At 38.8% G+C, this 17,174-nt stretch overlaps 1 protein-coding gene across 2 annotated transcripts in view; it reads right to left on the minus strand.

Annotated features, from left to right (window-relative positions):
* The window catches only part of TAFA2 (TAFA chemokine like family member 2), a 544,567-nt gene extending 527,595 nt beyond the window's left edge, over positions 1 to 16,972 (minus strand). For both annotated transcript variants that reach the window (XR_011977241.1, XM_072655239.1), the window contains exon 1: positions 15,345 to 16,972. The gene's annotated coding sequence lies outside the window, so the exon portion shown is untranslated. The remainder of the gene's footprint in view (positions 1 to 15,344) is intronic.
* Between the last annotated feature and the right edge of the window lie 202 nt (positions 16,973 to 17,174).

Below are 17,174 nucleotides of genomic sequence, written 5' to 3' on the forward strand. Positions count from 1 at the left end.
AATTCTATGCCTTTTTTTCCATACATATAGAACCCATATAATGGGATGCCATCTCGAGGAGGGAGGGGGGAGAAAATTTAAGACTTATAGAAGTGAATGTTGAAAACTGAAAACAAATTAATTCATTAAAAAAAATTTTAAAAAAAGAAAACATTGTCTAAAGAGTCTATCAACTTCACAGGACTGCTAAGGGGATTCATGACACACAAAAAAAGTTATGAATCCCTGATCTAATCCAAACCGCTCAGTTTTCCAGATGAGAAAACTGAGAACCAGCGAAGTTAAATTACCCACCTCTCAGTAAGAATATTTAGGTAGAGCTGAGATTCAAATCCAGGCCACCTGACTCTAAATACAATGCTCCTTCCTTTATACCCTAGAGATTGTTTTCAGTACAATACACTTATGTCATTGCTTTGGAATGAGCCCATTTCATTTATGCAACAGAACCTCCTAAGCAATTAACAGGAAAAAAATAGTCTACCATCTTCTGGCATTAATATTTTTATATTATTAATATTAATATCATTAATAACAAGAATTATAGGGAAAGGTCCTGTAGGGGGAAAAAAGCTGCTTCACCTAGACTGAACTTTCTGAATCTAATCCCTGATTATTATTTTTATGCACATCTCAGGGGAGGGAAAGCATGATAATTTCCAACATCACTTAGAAAGCTGCAATCTACACATTTCTATAGAATCAACTCACTACAACATTAGCCCAGGTCACAATAGCACCAAGATGGATGCCAGAGTAATGCTGGCTGACTCACAACCTGGTCTTGAGCATGACATTAACAAATGTTCACTGAAAAGGTAGATCTCCATGAAAGGGGGATTCATTACATCTTCAAATCACGAGTGATCACTTCCTTTTAGAAAGGGGAAGGGAAGAACGGGATCAGGAAGAGGTTCACTTTGAAGTTGTAAGGTAGGAAAATTCATTTGGAAAAACCTCATTATTGCTGCTTATATGCCCCAAGGGACCAAGTCATGGCTCTTGAAGTCCTGACATCTAAGTCCTAGAAAGAACCAATTATTGTTCAGACTGTGGGGGGAAGGGAAGTGGAATTTTACCTTAAGAGGTTGTCCACATACAGCAGATTGTAGAAAATTATATCCTATGTACTGAAATAAATGAGCCTTATCTCCCAATTTATGAAAAAGAAACCAGATTTGAATTAGAAAGAGATAAGAAACACTCCAGGTTTATGCAAGGGGATTAAAACCATTTTCCCTACCTGGGAGAATAATGTTAAGTACATGCAGGTCCTTATAGACTTCCTAAATAGCCTTCCAGAAGAGGTGACATGGTATAGAGAAGAAAGTACTGTGCTAGAATCAGAAACCTTGCATTCTACTCCCAGGTATATGAAGACATGTACAGCATCCTATATATTTGTAATGCTAAGCTAGACCCCCAATCAATCAGGGGACAGGATTCATTAAGAGTCTTCCACGTGCCAAGCACTATATAAGGTTCTGGGAATACAAATAAAATCTCTGCCATCAACAAACTTGCCTTCTATTGACAACTTACATGCTCAAAGATAAATCATGAAGAATATGTACAAAATAAATACACAATAGTGGGGGTAGAGAGTGTCACCAATGACAGGGCAACCAGGAAAGGCTTTATGCAGAAAGCAGTATTCAGTCTTAAAGGAAGCTGAGGGTTCAAAGAGGCAGGAGTGAGAAGGAAGAGAATTCTAAGCATGAAGGGACTGCCTGTGCCAAAACCTGGAAGTGAGACATAGAATGATATGCAAGAAAGGCCAGTTTGAAGAATATTGTATACTATAGCACACACTGAATCTGACTTTAGACACATACCTGCTGTGTGACCCTGGGCAAGTCACTTAATCTCTGTTTGCCTCAGTTTCCTTATCTGTAAAATGGAAAGAATAATAAAACCTACCTCCCACAGCAATTATGACAATCATATGAGTTAATATTTGTAAAGTGCTTAGCACATATAAGCACAATATGAATGTCAGCTAGTACTATGAGCAGGGAGTAATTTCTGATCAGCCCAGAAGGGTAGATGAGCATCAAGTTATGAAGGACTTTAAATGACAAATAAAGGAATTTGGGATTCACCTTGGAAGCTTTTTTGAGCGAGAAAGTTATAGTCAAGTCAGTGCTTTAAGTCAATTATTTTGAACTGACCAGGATGGATTGAAGAATAGAGAGATTTAAGGCAAGGAGAACCAGGCAATAGAGAACCAGGCTAAAGGTGCCAAGGTCCTGAGCTATGATGGTTGTGGAAAAAGTGGAGAGAAGAGGACAGATGCAAAGTGTCTTGGAGGTAGAACTGACAAGACTTAGAAAGTGATTGAATATGACAAGTGAGAATCAAAGAGATGAGTCAGGATTGATCCCAAAGTTTCAAATTTAGGTGACTAGAAGAATGGGGATGCCCTTGATAGAAATGCTAATGATTTCAAAGGTGATGAGCTGCTGCCAACTCCTAGAAGATGCCCTCCCTGACTTCTACACTCACTAGACCAAAATCACTTTGTATTTGCTATACAGATGCAGTGCTATGTTGCTAAATGTTTAGCAACCAACTCTCTAAGAGAAAAAAATGAACACAGAATACATTTTTTAAGTTTAATCTGCATTTAAAAGTACTTTCTCCATTGCTTTCTTAAGGCAACACAATCTACAAAACAATAACTCAGTCTTGATTTATAGTTTGCAGATTTCTGAGATATAAAAGCTCTTACCAAAAATTTAGCAATCCATCTTACCTGTTGGAGTGTGCTAGAGCTGGCTCCAGCACACCCCTGCCTGTAGGGGATGGGGAGAAAACCCCATGCTGTTTTTCTCCTTCAAAATGAAAACTCCGTGAGGGTACACACTGTTTTATTTTGATAAACTAGAGATATATGAAAGCATGAATAGTGAAACATGGCCATCTGCTGTATCTATACAAATCTCCCCCAACTTAAGGGTTCTTGTGTTCCCATTTGTCTCATATTGCTTACTATATTACACACATTCAGTTATTCTACCTTACTATTTGATGTTCCTATAACTGGGTGCCTCAGGTGTCACATGATGCTCTATCTTCTTAATCCATGCCTTCACACAGAATGTTTTCCATGCCAGAAATGTTCTCCCTTATCCTCTTTGCCTCTTAATGTCTCTGATTTCTTTTAGTCAGTAGATAAGTTTTATTAAGCCTGTGTGCCAGACACAGTGCTAATTTCTGGGGTTACAAAGAAAGGCCAAAAGAAAGTCCCTGATCTCAAGGAGCTTACTATCTAATGGGAATAACATACAAACTGCTTTGTACAAACCAGCTCTTTCTCCATGTTTGTGCACATATATGTAATGAATTGGTAGTGATTAACAGAAAGGGGGAACTAGCATTAAGAGGAATCCAGAAGATCTTTTGTAGAAGGTGGGATTTTAGTAAAGACTTGAAGGAAACCAAGAAAACCCAGGGAAGCCAGGAGGCAGAGAAGGGGAAGGAGCTAATTCCAAGTGTAGGGGATAGCCAGAGAAAATGCTTGGAGTCAGGAAATGGAGTATTTTGTATGAGTGACATCATTAGATGGAAGAGCACATGGTAGGGGTGGAGAGGAGAGTGAGGTATAAAAAGACTAGAAAGTTAATGGGGTGCTGCATATGAAAGACTTTCCATTCCCAAGTATTCTACATTTAATGCTGGAAGTAATAGGGAGCCATTGGAGTTTATTGAATGGTGGCAGGTGGGGAAGGGGGCAGAAGGGGAAAATGGCATGGTCAGACCTGCCTTTAGGAAGATCACTTTGACAGAAGAGTGGAGAACAAACTGGAATGGGGAAAAGATTTACAGTAAACAGATCAAACCCAGGCTATTTTGATAAACCAGGTGTGGAGGTGTGAAAGCTTGCAATTACATGATGACAGTGTTATGAAGGTAAAATTGACAGGCCTTGGCAACAGATTGGATATAGAGGGACAGAGAGTGAGGAGTTAATGATGACACCAAGCTTTCAATCCTGGGTGAGGAGAATCAGCCCAAGAACCTCATTCTGTAGGTCTCATCCTCATGGTCACCTCCCACCCCTGTCTATTCATTCCTTTGCTTCTAAGATTACCTTTTACCTCCATTTATGTATGTTATATACACTTGCATATACTATCTAAACCCCACTTGTTAGAATATAAGCTCTTTGAGAGTAGGGTCTATTTCCCTTTTGTCTTCGTATCTCTAGCATTTTATATATAGGTGCTTAATAATAAAGATTGACATCTCCCTGCCTCACCAGTTATGTCATCATGAATCCTGGCTGAATGAGATTCCTCTGATTTTTTTTTGTACCTATTTATTTTCAGGAATTATACTCAGAATTTTCTCACGGGTTCTATTTTTGCATAATACCTTTTCTAAAAATGTTGATAGGCCTATACCAGGAGTGGGAAACCTGTGGCCTCAAAGCAACATGCAGCCCTCTAGGTCCTCAAATGTAGCCCTTCAACTGAATCCAAAACTTCACAGGACAAATCCACTTAATAAAAAGATTTATTCTGTAAAACTTTAACTCGGTCAAAAAGCCACACCCACAGACCTAGAAGGCCACATGTTGCCTTAAGGCCACAGGTTCTCCACCCCTGACCATGCAGAGTGCCAGCATCAGAGTGCTTGAACCAGGAATTTCAATTTAGGATTAACATTCTGCCCAATCTCATTTCAGCGGATAAATTATCAGTGAGCCACAGATGACTTGCTGATCTTAACCAGTTATATCTAATTTGACCATGATATTTGTGATCAGTCAACACAGCTGGTCTGCATGAAGCAGCCTTGTGAGCAAAGAACAGAATGACTCAATCAAATCAGAGATTTAGGTTCTGGATTAATTTGGAATTTGATTGCCCCTACAAACACAACACAATGTCTCTGATAGTGATCATACAATCAGTTTGTGGTGTTAGTAGGCACCTTTAATATCTTGACTAAAACAGGAATCTTCTTCTCACTGAACCTCCATTTGAACATTTACAGTAATAGAAAGCTTACTTTTCAAGGCAATCTGCTCTGTGTTGGACAGCTCCCATTGCTGCAAGGGTCTTGCTTAAACTGACTCAAAACTACTTTATATTCTTATGGTGTTTTGTACTTTTCAAACTCTATTACACACAATATTTTATTTGATCCTCACAAATCCTCATTTTGATTCTTGATCATACACTTATTGCCTATATAACTATTGCTAGTTGTCTCACTTGAGCATATTTTGTCTACCTTACCCTGGCACGTGGTAATCTCTCTAAATTCAGGAACCATCTTTCACAATTTTTTTTCTAGTGTGTGTGGTCCTGGGGCTCAAGAAGTAAGTGTGGGATTGAGCTGACAATCCACTAAGGTGGGGTGGCTGGCATAAAAAACTAAGCAGGGAGAAATTAACATGACTTGACCATGGTCAAACAGTTAGTGACATTGTTACTGTTCAGTCATTTCAGTTATGTCCAACTCTTCATGAACCCATTTGGGGTTTCTTGGCAAGATACTGGAGCAGTTTGCTATTTCCTTCTCCAGCTCATTTTACAGATGAGGAAACTGAGGCAAATAGGGTTAAGTGACTTGCCTAGGGTAACATATCTACTAAGTACCTGAGGCCAGATTTGAACATCAAGAAGGTAAGTCTTCCTGACTCCAGGCCCAGCTTTCCGTGCCTGCTGCATTAGTAATATAGCTCATACTCAAACTTGGGTCTCGACTCCTAGTCTAATAGTTTATTCACTATGCAATGCTACCTTCGATTAGAATGGGGGAAATACATTAACCTCAAATAAATTATTATTGAAAAGTAAAAGAAACAAAGTTTATATTTAATTTATATTAGATCTGAAGACTATCACTTTAATTACCTATTCACTGTTAAGAGACAGTGGAGTAGAAGAGAACAGAACAGAATGTGAACCTAGTAAGTCAGGAGACCTTGGTCTGAATCTTGGTTCATATTAACTATGTGACTACTGACAGATCATTTAATTTCCTTAAGCCTTAATTTTGCTCAAATGTAATGAGTACAACAAGATTTGTGCCATATGACAAGAGATCTGGATTTAAGTCCTACCTGCGGCAAATGCTGACTGAAGATATAACCCTGGGCAAGTAATTTAACCTCTAAGTGCTCACAGGCAACTCTCTAAATAGCACAGCAGGTACTGGCATGCATTAGTAATGATAATAATAAGTATCATAGGGACACTTTTCTCACTATGAGTTCTCTATAGCAATGAAATCAGAGGTCCATATCAACCATATATAATATATTTGCACTATTGGCTTGGGGGAGTAAGATTGAGGAAAGAACTTTATAAATCTTAAAATTTCCATAGCTGTGAGTTTCTAACATTAATTTTTCACATGATAACGAGCAAAAATATCTAAGCTAACTCCAAAAAAGCATGACTAAAATGATACAAAATGCTTTACAACTTATTCAGAAAACTAGGCAATTTAGCATAAAGCATTTCATCTATTCAATATATAGAAAAGTGAAAATCACTTTTTATAAGAATTATCCATTTTTATTGGTGGTAAAATGAGTTCCAATGATGATCCAGACTAAGTGCTTCCACCTATAGCTTCAGCGTCCTCCCGTAATCAAACTAGCTTGTGAATGTGCAATTTGACAGATTTAAATTTCTCTTCCTCTTCCTCCTTATCCACTGGTGGAGGTGATAATGAACAGCAAAGTGGTCAAAGCAGTACATCAGGATGGAGGCAGACATAAAGCAAGTGGGTAATCAGTACCTGAATAATTAGAATTTCAGTCTCTGGTTATAGAAAGTGAAGTGTTGGGAGTCTGGGATCCAAAAAAGGAAAAATCATCTGGCAAGAAATCAACTGGGCAATAACAAATATGGTATTGTGCTCAATTAAGGTGGGAGATGTGATGAAATTACATGCAAATAATAGATAGAAAAAGAAGATTTTGAAAGAAGTACTCCAGCCAAATGAGAAAATGGGAGGGAATATAAGTTTAAGGCAGAAAAATAGGAAACAAGAAAAAGAAACATGAGCAAGTATATATTTTCATAGTGCTACTCATTGTGAAAATACTTTTGGTGACAGGATAAGAAAACTTGATAAAGTCATACTCTCACAATCATAATATCATAACTACATTTTAAAAGCCTCTGTCTTTTCTGAACGTTTATAATTCCTTAGAAATTTGCAGGCAAAAGGGATTTTTCAGTCATCTAGTCTAACTCACCCATTAAAGAGGTCAGGGAAGTGGGGGCAAATGAGGCTAAATGACTTGCCAAAAGGGCTTGTATCTAGTTATTGCCAGAGCCAAGATAAGAGACCAGGCTTCCTGACTCTCTCTCTCCAGGGTTCTCTTTGCAGCAACACAACAGTTTTATTCTAGAAATTTTTCAAAATATCTCTGAAAACCAAGATGGCAACTAGCTAATGAACTTTTAACTTCTGGAAAACTGATGCAGCTGACAAAAATTAAAGTTATGTGGTTTCTTAAATTAACCTTAGATCGGCAGTACCCACAGTGGAAAGAGCACAGCAAGACCTGTGTTCAAATCCTGCCCCTGACTCTTACTAGCTGAGGACCATAGATAATTCACTTAACCTCTCTGATCCTCGGAGAAAATTTCTAAGACTTTCAGACTCATATGGATAAATCAAATGTTCTTGATATATTGCTATTTATCAGTTTTCTCCCCAAAGGAGAATATGCTGATCAGCTGTCACAAGTAATCCAGTCTACTTAATATTTATAAGGAAATGCATAAATTTATAATTAATAATACAATAAATAATTAAATAATATTAAATATCAGTATAAATAAATTGATATTATGGCTTGTCAATCAATCTCTGATGATCCTGCTCACTATAATCCATTTCCCTGAGCTTGATCAGCTCTAGAAGAACTGATTAAAATCAAGTTCCTGAACCTGAAAAAACTACAGAGTTTGTGCAGAGGAATCTGTGAAACTCTTCCTGACAAAACCTAACAATTTTTCAATATTTCCTACAGACAGAGAGAGAGAGACATAGAGAGAGAGACAGAGAGAGACAGAGAGATGGAGAGAGGGAGAGAGAGGGCAATGTGCTGAAGTCAACTATACTAGAGCAGGAGAGAGGATTGTTAAATTTTCAGTGTGAGCCTTTTCACCTCAGAAATTGGCAAATGCTACAAATCAGTGCTTGATTTATTGTTTTATTGTATGTCTAGACCTAAGAATGTAATTAAGAAAATGGTGATAATGCTGACTAAACTTAAAAGTGTGTCATAGGTACATTTTGTTTCTGAGAACCAGATGTCAACACTTAACAGCATATCCCTGCTCATACTCCCACTTTATCTTTCATATACTGTATACATTACCAAACCAAATGAAGAAGGGGAAAAAATGGGATAGTATGAAGATATCATATTGCTTCTTGGATAGGGCTCCTTCATTCAACAAGCCCTTGTCAAAGAACTTTGCACCAGGAACTTTGCTAGTATAGAAACAAAAACAAAGCAGTTCCTACTCTCAAGGGTTTTACATCCTATATAGGGGAGACATCATGAACATAGAATAGTTGATGCAATATACATGGACAAAGTGTACAGAATGTACAAATTTAGCCTTCTTAAAAATCTCAGGCAACAAGAATTTTACTGAATGGCCACTGGCAGTGGTGTGTGACATTTAAAAAGTTTGAAAGACATAATTTCTAGGTAATTAATCATTTTATTAATAATGCTAGCATATAATTAATAAAAGGGGTCAGTGACACTCTTAAATGCCAAAGACCCATCATGGAACACACTCAGTACTTACATGCCCTTGGAAGGGTGTGTGTTCCTGAGGGTGGCAATCGACTCTGATTGGTTAACAAGTAATGACAGTATGAATACTATAATTTTATAATGAATATTCTAGTGAGGGACTGGAGGATATAACTTTGATCATATCTCTTACTTCCAAATTACCCCCAACCTTGGACAATTTAATAAAAGAATTTATCTCCACCTAAACCTCAGTAAAATAAAATGGTCTAGGTGGGGTAAATTTTTGACAGAGATCAGCAATGTCCTTCAAAAGCTGAACTTCAAACAAGGTAATAGGACAGGGAAAAAACCTGAATTTCCCCTATAACTGGTTATTGATAATCATTTCTCTCAGGTGTGCTAATAATATTTAATAAAAGGCTCTCAAAAACATATTTTTGCTATATTTTTAAGTTTAACCTCCATTAATAATTTCCCCATCACTTTCTCAGCTCTAGATAATCAACAAAACAATAAATCAAACCCTGATTTGCATGTTTGCCCATTTCTGAAGTGTGAATATCCACACTGAATATTTAACAATATAGTCTCTCTTGATTTAGTACTGATCCCATGACACTAATTGTACCAAAATCTTTTTTATCCAAAAGATGTGGCCTGGTTCCATTGTACTTGCCATCCCTAGCACTTGGCACATAGTAGGTACTTAATAAGTACTTCTTGGCTTATTGATTGAAAATTCATATGTTTCCTTGGCAACAAGAGATGGAGCTTTGTTGCTAAGATTTCTCTGATCACATAACCTTCTTTTTGTCCCATGATTTTGCTTTCTCTACAACAGCACAATGAATATAATACAAGGAAAAGATGGTCAAGGACAAATTATACAACATACTTCCTGAACACAGGCATGATTTCTATTACAGGTAAGGGGGGAAAGGCAAACATATCTATACATATGAATTGTGCCAATTACCACTGAAAATTCTCCACACAGAGGGAAAAAGGAAAGAGGGAAAAAACCATACAACAGGATAGAATTTAAAAGGTATAAAAGTTTTATTCTATAAATAAAAATCATTAAAATAGAATTAAAAGAATCACTCATCATAGCCAAGGCTATTCTATGATATATTATGCCTTCAGTTCTTAGGCACAAATCTAAGCTTTCCAAAAAAACTTTCTTTACTCACACTGTTGTGGACCCTTTTCATAGCATTGCTAAACAATGTCCCCATAGAAAGAGCTGCACAATTCTATGATGGAAGTCAGATATTATCACTGTGTATAATGAGGGTCAACAGTAGGAAACCACATGCAGCTATTGGAGACCATTGGCAATTAACACCATTTAATAAAAGGTTTAGGAGGTTTGTGACCTTTAAAGGTCAACCCACTTACCCACTCACATACATACAATTATACAGATGACTGGTTTGCTACTGTAAGAGATATGAAGTTATTTAGTAAAACAAATCTTACATTTATCAAAAGCTCCTTTTAACTCTCCAGGCATCATGTGGAGAGAGATCTTTAGACACCCTAGGAGGCAAAAGAGCAAAGAAAACTTGTTTGGCCAGCTGTCTCCATTTTGTCAAAGTACAGTATTCGGTATCCCACCATAACTGCCAGCATGCAACATTATCACATTACTGCATCTCTCTCGAAAGTGTCTTCTTAGATCTATAGCCTCTAAAAGAAGCAATATAAATATAAATTGAATTGTGAATCTAAGGTTTGTACTGGTAAATGTTGTGCCTTGGGCTAAGTGTCCAGTCTGGGGAAATCAAAAAACAATTACAACTCCTATGATGTAACTTAAGAGGATGAAGGAGATAATTAAAAGCATTCTATCTGGTAGGATAACATAAATGTTGCTCCTGCTGTTGAGTATCATAGCCCTTATGAATTGTGAAGAAGAGAATGGAATATGGTCCTATTTTCTGGTGTGTTCATGGTTCACCTTAATCCCAGAACAAACTGAATGTCTGAATTTTCAATGGGCAGTGTTCTCAATTGCTTAGACAGGCTAAATTACCATGACTCTCTTTGCAGGGCTGTCTATCAGTGAGCAAGTCTCAAGCCCAGCATATGCTCATGGAAGTGTGTATTGGTTTACACATAGGAAGTGGGTGGTCTTTGGCAACCTAACATGCTTTTTTAGTACAGTCTGAAAAATCTGTAGCTATAATTTGTAAAACAAAATAAAATGCTCTAATGTTATGCATGGTTTGTGTTTTGACTGTGGAGGCCTATCTTTAATAAGTACAGCATACTGCAATATTCAGTGCTTAAAATGTATCAGAATTCCCTGTCGTTATTTCAATAAACATATCCCCCAACACCCTTGTACAGAAGGCAACAAAAAATTTTTAATTACATTTTGCATTTCTAGCCTGATGAGTCAAAATATCTACCAAAACAAAATAGAGGAAAAAATATACTAGGAGCTTGAATGGAATATTTGCTTTACAAGATATCCTTGCTATGCCAAGGATACTTGGGAAAGCAACTGGATCAAATCATATATCTCAAAGTGCAAGGATGGATGATCCATCTCTCCATAGGGCATGGGAAGCTTATAAAGTTGTTTATAGCCTTGTCACCTAACACCCAAACAGCATTGTATAAACGTATTAAATGCATTTTCATAGTATTTTTTTTAAAGATGTTAAAAGTACTTAACAGACCATGGCCAACTAATTCTCATGGCAGTTTTCATAAAGTAGGTAGATGGTAGGTAAGATTATCCCAGTTTTACATATGGGAACATCAAAGTATTGCAGTGAGCAGTTATCATTTACCCAAGTTCCCCAGCAAAACAGTGGCCACCAAATAGTAACCTAACAATGACTCCTCAGCAGTATTTGCTCTATCCTACTGCCCCTGTCCAAGGTAATGATCTCAATCAAAATACAGAATTTACTCTCTAAAAAATCACATATGATATTGCATTTTGGAATGCTCCTATAATTAACACCACAATAATTTACAGCAAAAATTCAAGTAATTTCCCAAGAAGGCAACAGTATGGTACAGTGGAGTGTTCTACCCATAGTCAAGAGGACCTGAGTTCAAATCCCAATTACTACTTATGTGACCTTGGGAAAATTACTTCAGCTCTCTAGACCTAGGTTTTCCAATCTGTTAAATGAGAGGACTTGACCAAATAATATCCAAGATCTCTTCCAGCTTTAAATCTATAATTCTAAGAACTCTAAATATAATCTTTAAGCATGGCATGTTCAGAGAAAATGGCAGATTCACCATGTTGTGTAGTATTACAAAAATCAATGACTCACACTAGCTGTATCCATACAGAATTTCATTGAAATGTGACTTTCAAATTAGAGTAGAAGTATATGTGCTTGGATATAAGTTCTTCAGATATGAATTGATTTGGCCTTCATATCCCGCTCCAGTCTTTTTTGTCTATTAGTTTTAATGCATTTCTTTTCTTTGTTTTGATGGAATCCTACTAATAAACAGGTTGATGAATTGCAGCTGTAAAGGCCAGGCATAGATCACAGGAGAATCTGCTGGATGTATACTTCTGCTTTAACTTACAGTTTTTAACCAAGAAAACAATACTGCATTGCACAATAAAGTTCCCTATTTTTACTTGAGTCTTCAATGAGCAAAACAGCTGCAGAATAATGTGACTTAATGAGGCATCCCTAATAAAATTCCTGCAGAAGTAAAAGCAGAGGCACAGAACTGTTTGGTCTCTAGTAGTTATAGCATTTCAAATACAGATAAAGAAACTGGTGATGTTTTCAAACATTCCTGGATCAAGTCATACAGTAGATAGGCAAATGTTTATCAATTTATATAAGCAAGGTCTAATACAGGTATGATCAGACAAGATCACTCATCTGATATCCCATATTAAACAAGAGGGGGAAAAGACTAAAAAATGCAATAGAGGCAGATCCTACTTATACTCTACCTGTAACAGGTAATTCATCTCCTGTCCTTAGTGATAGAGAAAAAAATGCAACTTTAATACTGAGTTATCATTTTAAAATATATTAAAAAGGCATTGTTAAAATATGATCATTAAGGGTTCCTAGAATTTTAAAAGGGGTAAGGGGATCATGATCTGGTATTATTTTAAGAATTCTCATTCATCATTAGGTTTTAACATTTTATATTTTATAAAAGAATAAAGCAGCTTCATCTTTCAAAAAAAGAGTTCATTTTTAGGGCCACATGATTACATTTTAAAACTTGGTTGTTAGCAAATGTAGTAACTAAGCAAAATGTTCCCTTTCTCCACAAACCTGCATTTCAATAAATCTTTACACATTACTTTGCCATTGCCATTGCCTATTTACCTATATAAAATCATACACACACACGCAAGCACACACACACACAAGCACGCACACAGGCATGCACACAACTAGATTCCCTTCCAACAAAATCCACACAATTATAGTATAGGTGTCAACATTAATGTCTGAATTTCTTGGTTTCTCTTTAAAAGATATGTGATATGTGAGAACATGTGATCAAATGCACTTGCTGGACTAGTTGCAGTCTACTGAATATACTGATTAAAATAGGATTAAGATCTCAAAAACATCTCAAAAACTATACCACTGCTAACCAGGCAACATAGCCCAACTGTATATTTTTCTCATTTAAAAGTCTCCCTATGCTTTACTACAGGCAGACTAAGTATTCAGTGAGTAGTAACACTGCTCTCATTCTATTATATCTATGAATAATGCAACCTATTTCTTTAGACAGAAATCAGGAGAATTATAATAATATAAGGTCCAGTGTGGTTACAAGTAGCAGCTTATCTTTAAAAAACAGTAATAGCTAAAAATCGGGACAATTGTCCCCATGATGTTATAAGATCAAAATGGAGTGGGAAGAAGAAAGGAAATGAATTGTATATGAAGTTTTAAAACTGAAAACCGTGAATGTCAATTTTGAAATTGACTAAGATCCATCAGGAGGAGAGTAAATGTGCAAATATATGACTGGAATAAATAAAGATACTCTTTGTGCTCTTGTTTTAAAATGGCTTCAGAAGTGCTTCCAATCTCGACAAGTTCTTGTATTTTGGCACTTTAGCAAGAAATCTGAAATTAATTCCTAATTCACCTTTGCTTATATTGCCTAATAGAGTCGTTTTAAAGAGTTCATTGATAACAGTCTGAATGTTGACGTCTCAAGCAATCTAATTGGGAAGCCAGAAGCCAGATAATTATCAGTTAGTCAATGGTTATTTAAATCCATCCGGCGAGTAGAGAAGACCCTAAAACATCCTGATGCTTTAAAGGACTTTGAGAGTTAAGATTTAAATATACTTCCCATTTAAGAACTGCACAAGAGTCAATGGAAGATTCCTACCGTACTCAGAAAAGCAAGGTGTTTTACTTTCTGTCTTAGCTGCCTTCCAGTCAAACTCGATAGTAACTACAATAATGATTCTAAGCGCTTCGGGCAATTGTTTAACTCTTGGTCTGGAAGAGAGATAATACACAGAATAATACAGAGAATAGGAATGCTCCAGCTACCACAAGCACAACAAGGCAGAGCTCCAGCTGTGTGTGCTTTGCGAGGAAAGGCTTGGCAAGCAATCCCACTGTTCTGAGAAACAGAGCGCAATTGCAAAACTTTCTTATCCAGGGGACCAGTTATAGCGAACTAATTCCCCACTGCGAAGTAAGCGAGGGTCCGTAACCTGAAAGATGATACCACTTAGCGGTAAACTGGACTGTTTAAAGAAAAAGGGAGGATCAGAGAAGTAACCACGAAAGAAAATTCCAACATCATTACCAAGATGAAGGGTTGGGGGTTTGTATCTGTCCAGAAAGCAAAAGTCAAAAACTGCACATTCTCCAAGTCATTTTTTTTCCTTAACGCTGTATGTGAAACGATTCTTAATCCCTTACATGGTTACCATAAGGCGCAAGAGATCATTCCTCAGGCTGTAGTAAATCTCTGGATATCTGAGGCTCTGACGCTTACAAGACTGTTATCCTTTATGAAAATAGTTAGGTAGAGAAATCTATAACCTCACTAAAGCACCCCACCTTGGGCAGACAGGCCAAAGAATGAACTAATCGGAAGTGGACAGAAAGTGGCGATTTCAAAAAGGCGACCTGTCACATCCCATTGATCCTCCCTAGTACGAGACTCTTTCTACTTATTAGGAGTCCAATATGGTTACAGCCTGGGATTGATCAGGGAGTGGAGATCCCATGGCTTTGATTCTTGATCAATTTAGTAGCAAAGGAACGGGGAGCAGAAAGAGGAAGCCCCTCACAGAATCTTTTCTCTGTGCCTCTAGATCGTGTCCCCAACACCTTCCCCTCTCCCTGGAGTGCCCACCACGGCGTTCCTTTGGGCAGGAAGGTAGGACACTGCCTGCCCAACCCGTATGTACCCCTTTCTATCCTCAAACTCACTGCAGACCTAGACCACCGAGAGAGAAGGAGGAATGGTGAGCTCTCCCCCCGCCCCATTCCCTCCAGTTGCCCTGGTCTACAACAGTGCCAGGCCAGTCCCGCTCACCCCACCCCTTGACAGAGCCTCTAGCTGGGGAGGAAGCTGAAGTGACTGCTGTTGCACCTACCTGCAGCCCCGCTTCCCGGTGGCAACACCTAGCGATGCTCCTGTAGCTTCCGGGAGCCAGCGCCAGCCTTATAGTTCTTGCATCGCTTGCCAAATCCCAATCCGCCTTCACCATCCAGGGGCATAGGGACCTGCGGTCTGGTGGTGTGTGCTTGGAGCGGGCGTGTGAGTGTGACCCTATGTGCGCGCGCGCGTGTGTATGTGTGAGTGTGTGTGTGTGTGTGTGTGTGTGTGTGCGCGCGCGTGAGTGTATTTCTTCCTTTTGGATGGCAAAGAGAGGTTTCAGGAATCTCCTGAAATCCAAACCGGAATCCCCAAAGCAGGTAGTGGGTAGAATGTGCGCGCGTCTCCTTTTCCTTTCTTTCTTTAATTTTTCTTTTTTTTACTCCCACAGCGCCAAAGTAATCAAAAGATTTGTTGATTCAGACAGCCCAAGTCCCGGCGCCCTGGGCAGCTCCGCTGGCCCTTGCCACCAGTCCTCAGTGGAGCGGTGAGGTTCAGTTCAGCCTCCCAACTGCTGGAATCTAAGAACCTCTTGCCACGATTACCTCTCTCACACAGGTCCGAATTTGTTTGCTTTTAATGCCGAGCAAAGACTTATCCTCATCACACGCCGCCTCTCTGTCTTTCTCTCTCTCTCTTTTTCTCTCCCTTTCCCTCTCACACCCAGGCAGACACACCAACTCCCTATTCTTTCCTCCAGCCCTCCCTCTCTCCCTCTCTCCCTCTCTCTCGGGAAAGGCAAATTGGAGGTTCACCTTCAGAAAAGCAGAATTCTCCACAAATTGTCTAGTTTCCAGGTCATCCCGAGATCCCGGGGTCTCACCCGGTGGGTAGAAAGAAGAAAATGTTGCTGGAGCTTAGGGCAGATACACTGAGAGACACAGGAGGGATCTCGGTCCCTTCTGTTACCTCTTTCTTCCCTCCCCGAAGATAATCTGGTTCTTTGGTCCTGGTAGCAAGGTTGTTGTTGGCAGGTCTCCGGTAGCTCTTTTTCTCTCCAGCTGCTATGACTTTGCACTGGCTCCTAGAGTCCGGTTAACAGCAACTCCTAGACAGCTGCAATAGCTCTGGATCGTTCCGAATGCTCCCAGGAAACCTGTGGTTTACAGGATGCCCCCACCCCACCCCAACTACTCCTGCCTGGCACTGTCACCAGGGAGGAAAAGGTGTGAGTCCCAACCTCGAACACAGCTGGGCAGGTGTCGCCTGTGCCACTTCACTAAAGATCCCTGGATGGGAGGAAAGGAAGGAAAAAGGAGGGGCGACAATGAGAAAACAAGCCCAGATCCCAAGAAGGACAAACGGAAGGACGTACGGACCCTACAATGTGTGGAATCTACAGGGAAACCTTCCTTCCCTGTCCCTCCTTCGAAAGCTTCACTGGCAAAAGAAATCAGATTTCTTTAAAAAAAAAAAAAAAAAAGTCCTTTAAGGGCAGAATTTTGCTATCTTACCTAGACCCCAGTCTACCTATCTTTCCAGGGAATTCGGAAAGAATTACAGCCCCACAGAATCCAACTGAAACTCCAGAAGTCTCTAGCACCCACGGTTTCTGGCTGAGTTTAGCAGTAAAATGGGATGAAAAGATTCAGCAGCATCGCCTCAGCTTCTCCCCCAACAGTCAATTCTGCAAGTTGCTACTATGGTTTGCTGAAAAGAAACAATGGTCCTGCAGAAAAAGGAGAGTAAGAGAGATGAGAAGGGAGGAAATAGAATCTGATAAAAAACCTGGACTGTGTCTCCCTCCAGAGGGAGAACAGGGTTAGAACCCTGAACTGACCCAGCTGGAGTTCAGGTTTCCTCTTCACAAAGAGAAAAAGGAAAACCT

Source organism: Notamacropus eugenii, chromosome 3, assembly GCF_028372415.1.
Source record: "Notamacropus eugenii isolate mMacEug1 chromosome 3, mMacEug1.pri_v2, whole genome shotgun sequence".
In the NCBI taxonomy this organism is placed as follows: Eukaryota; Metazoa; Chordata; class Mammalia; order Diprotodontia; family Macropodidae; genus Notamacropus; species Notamacropus eugenii.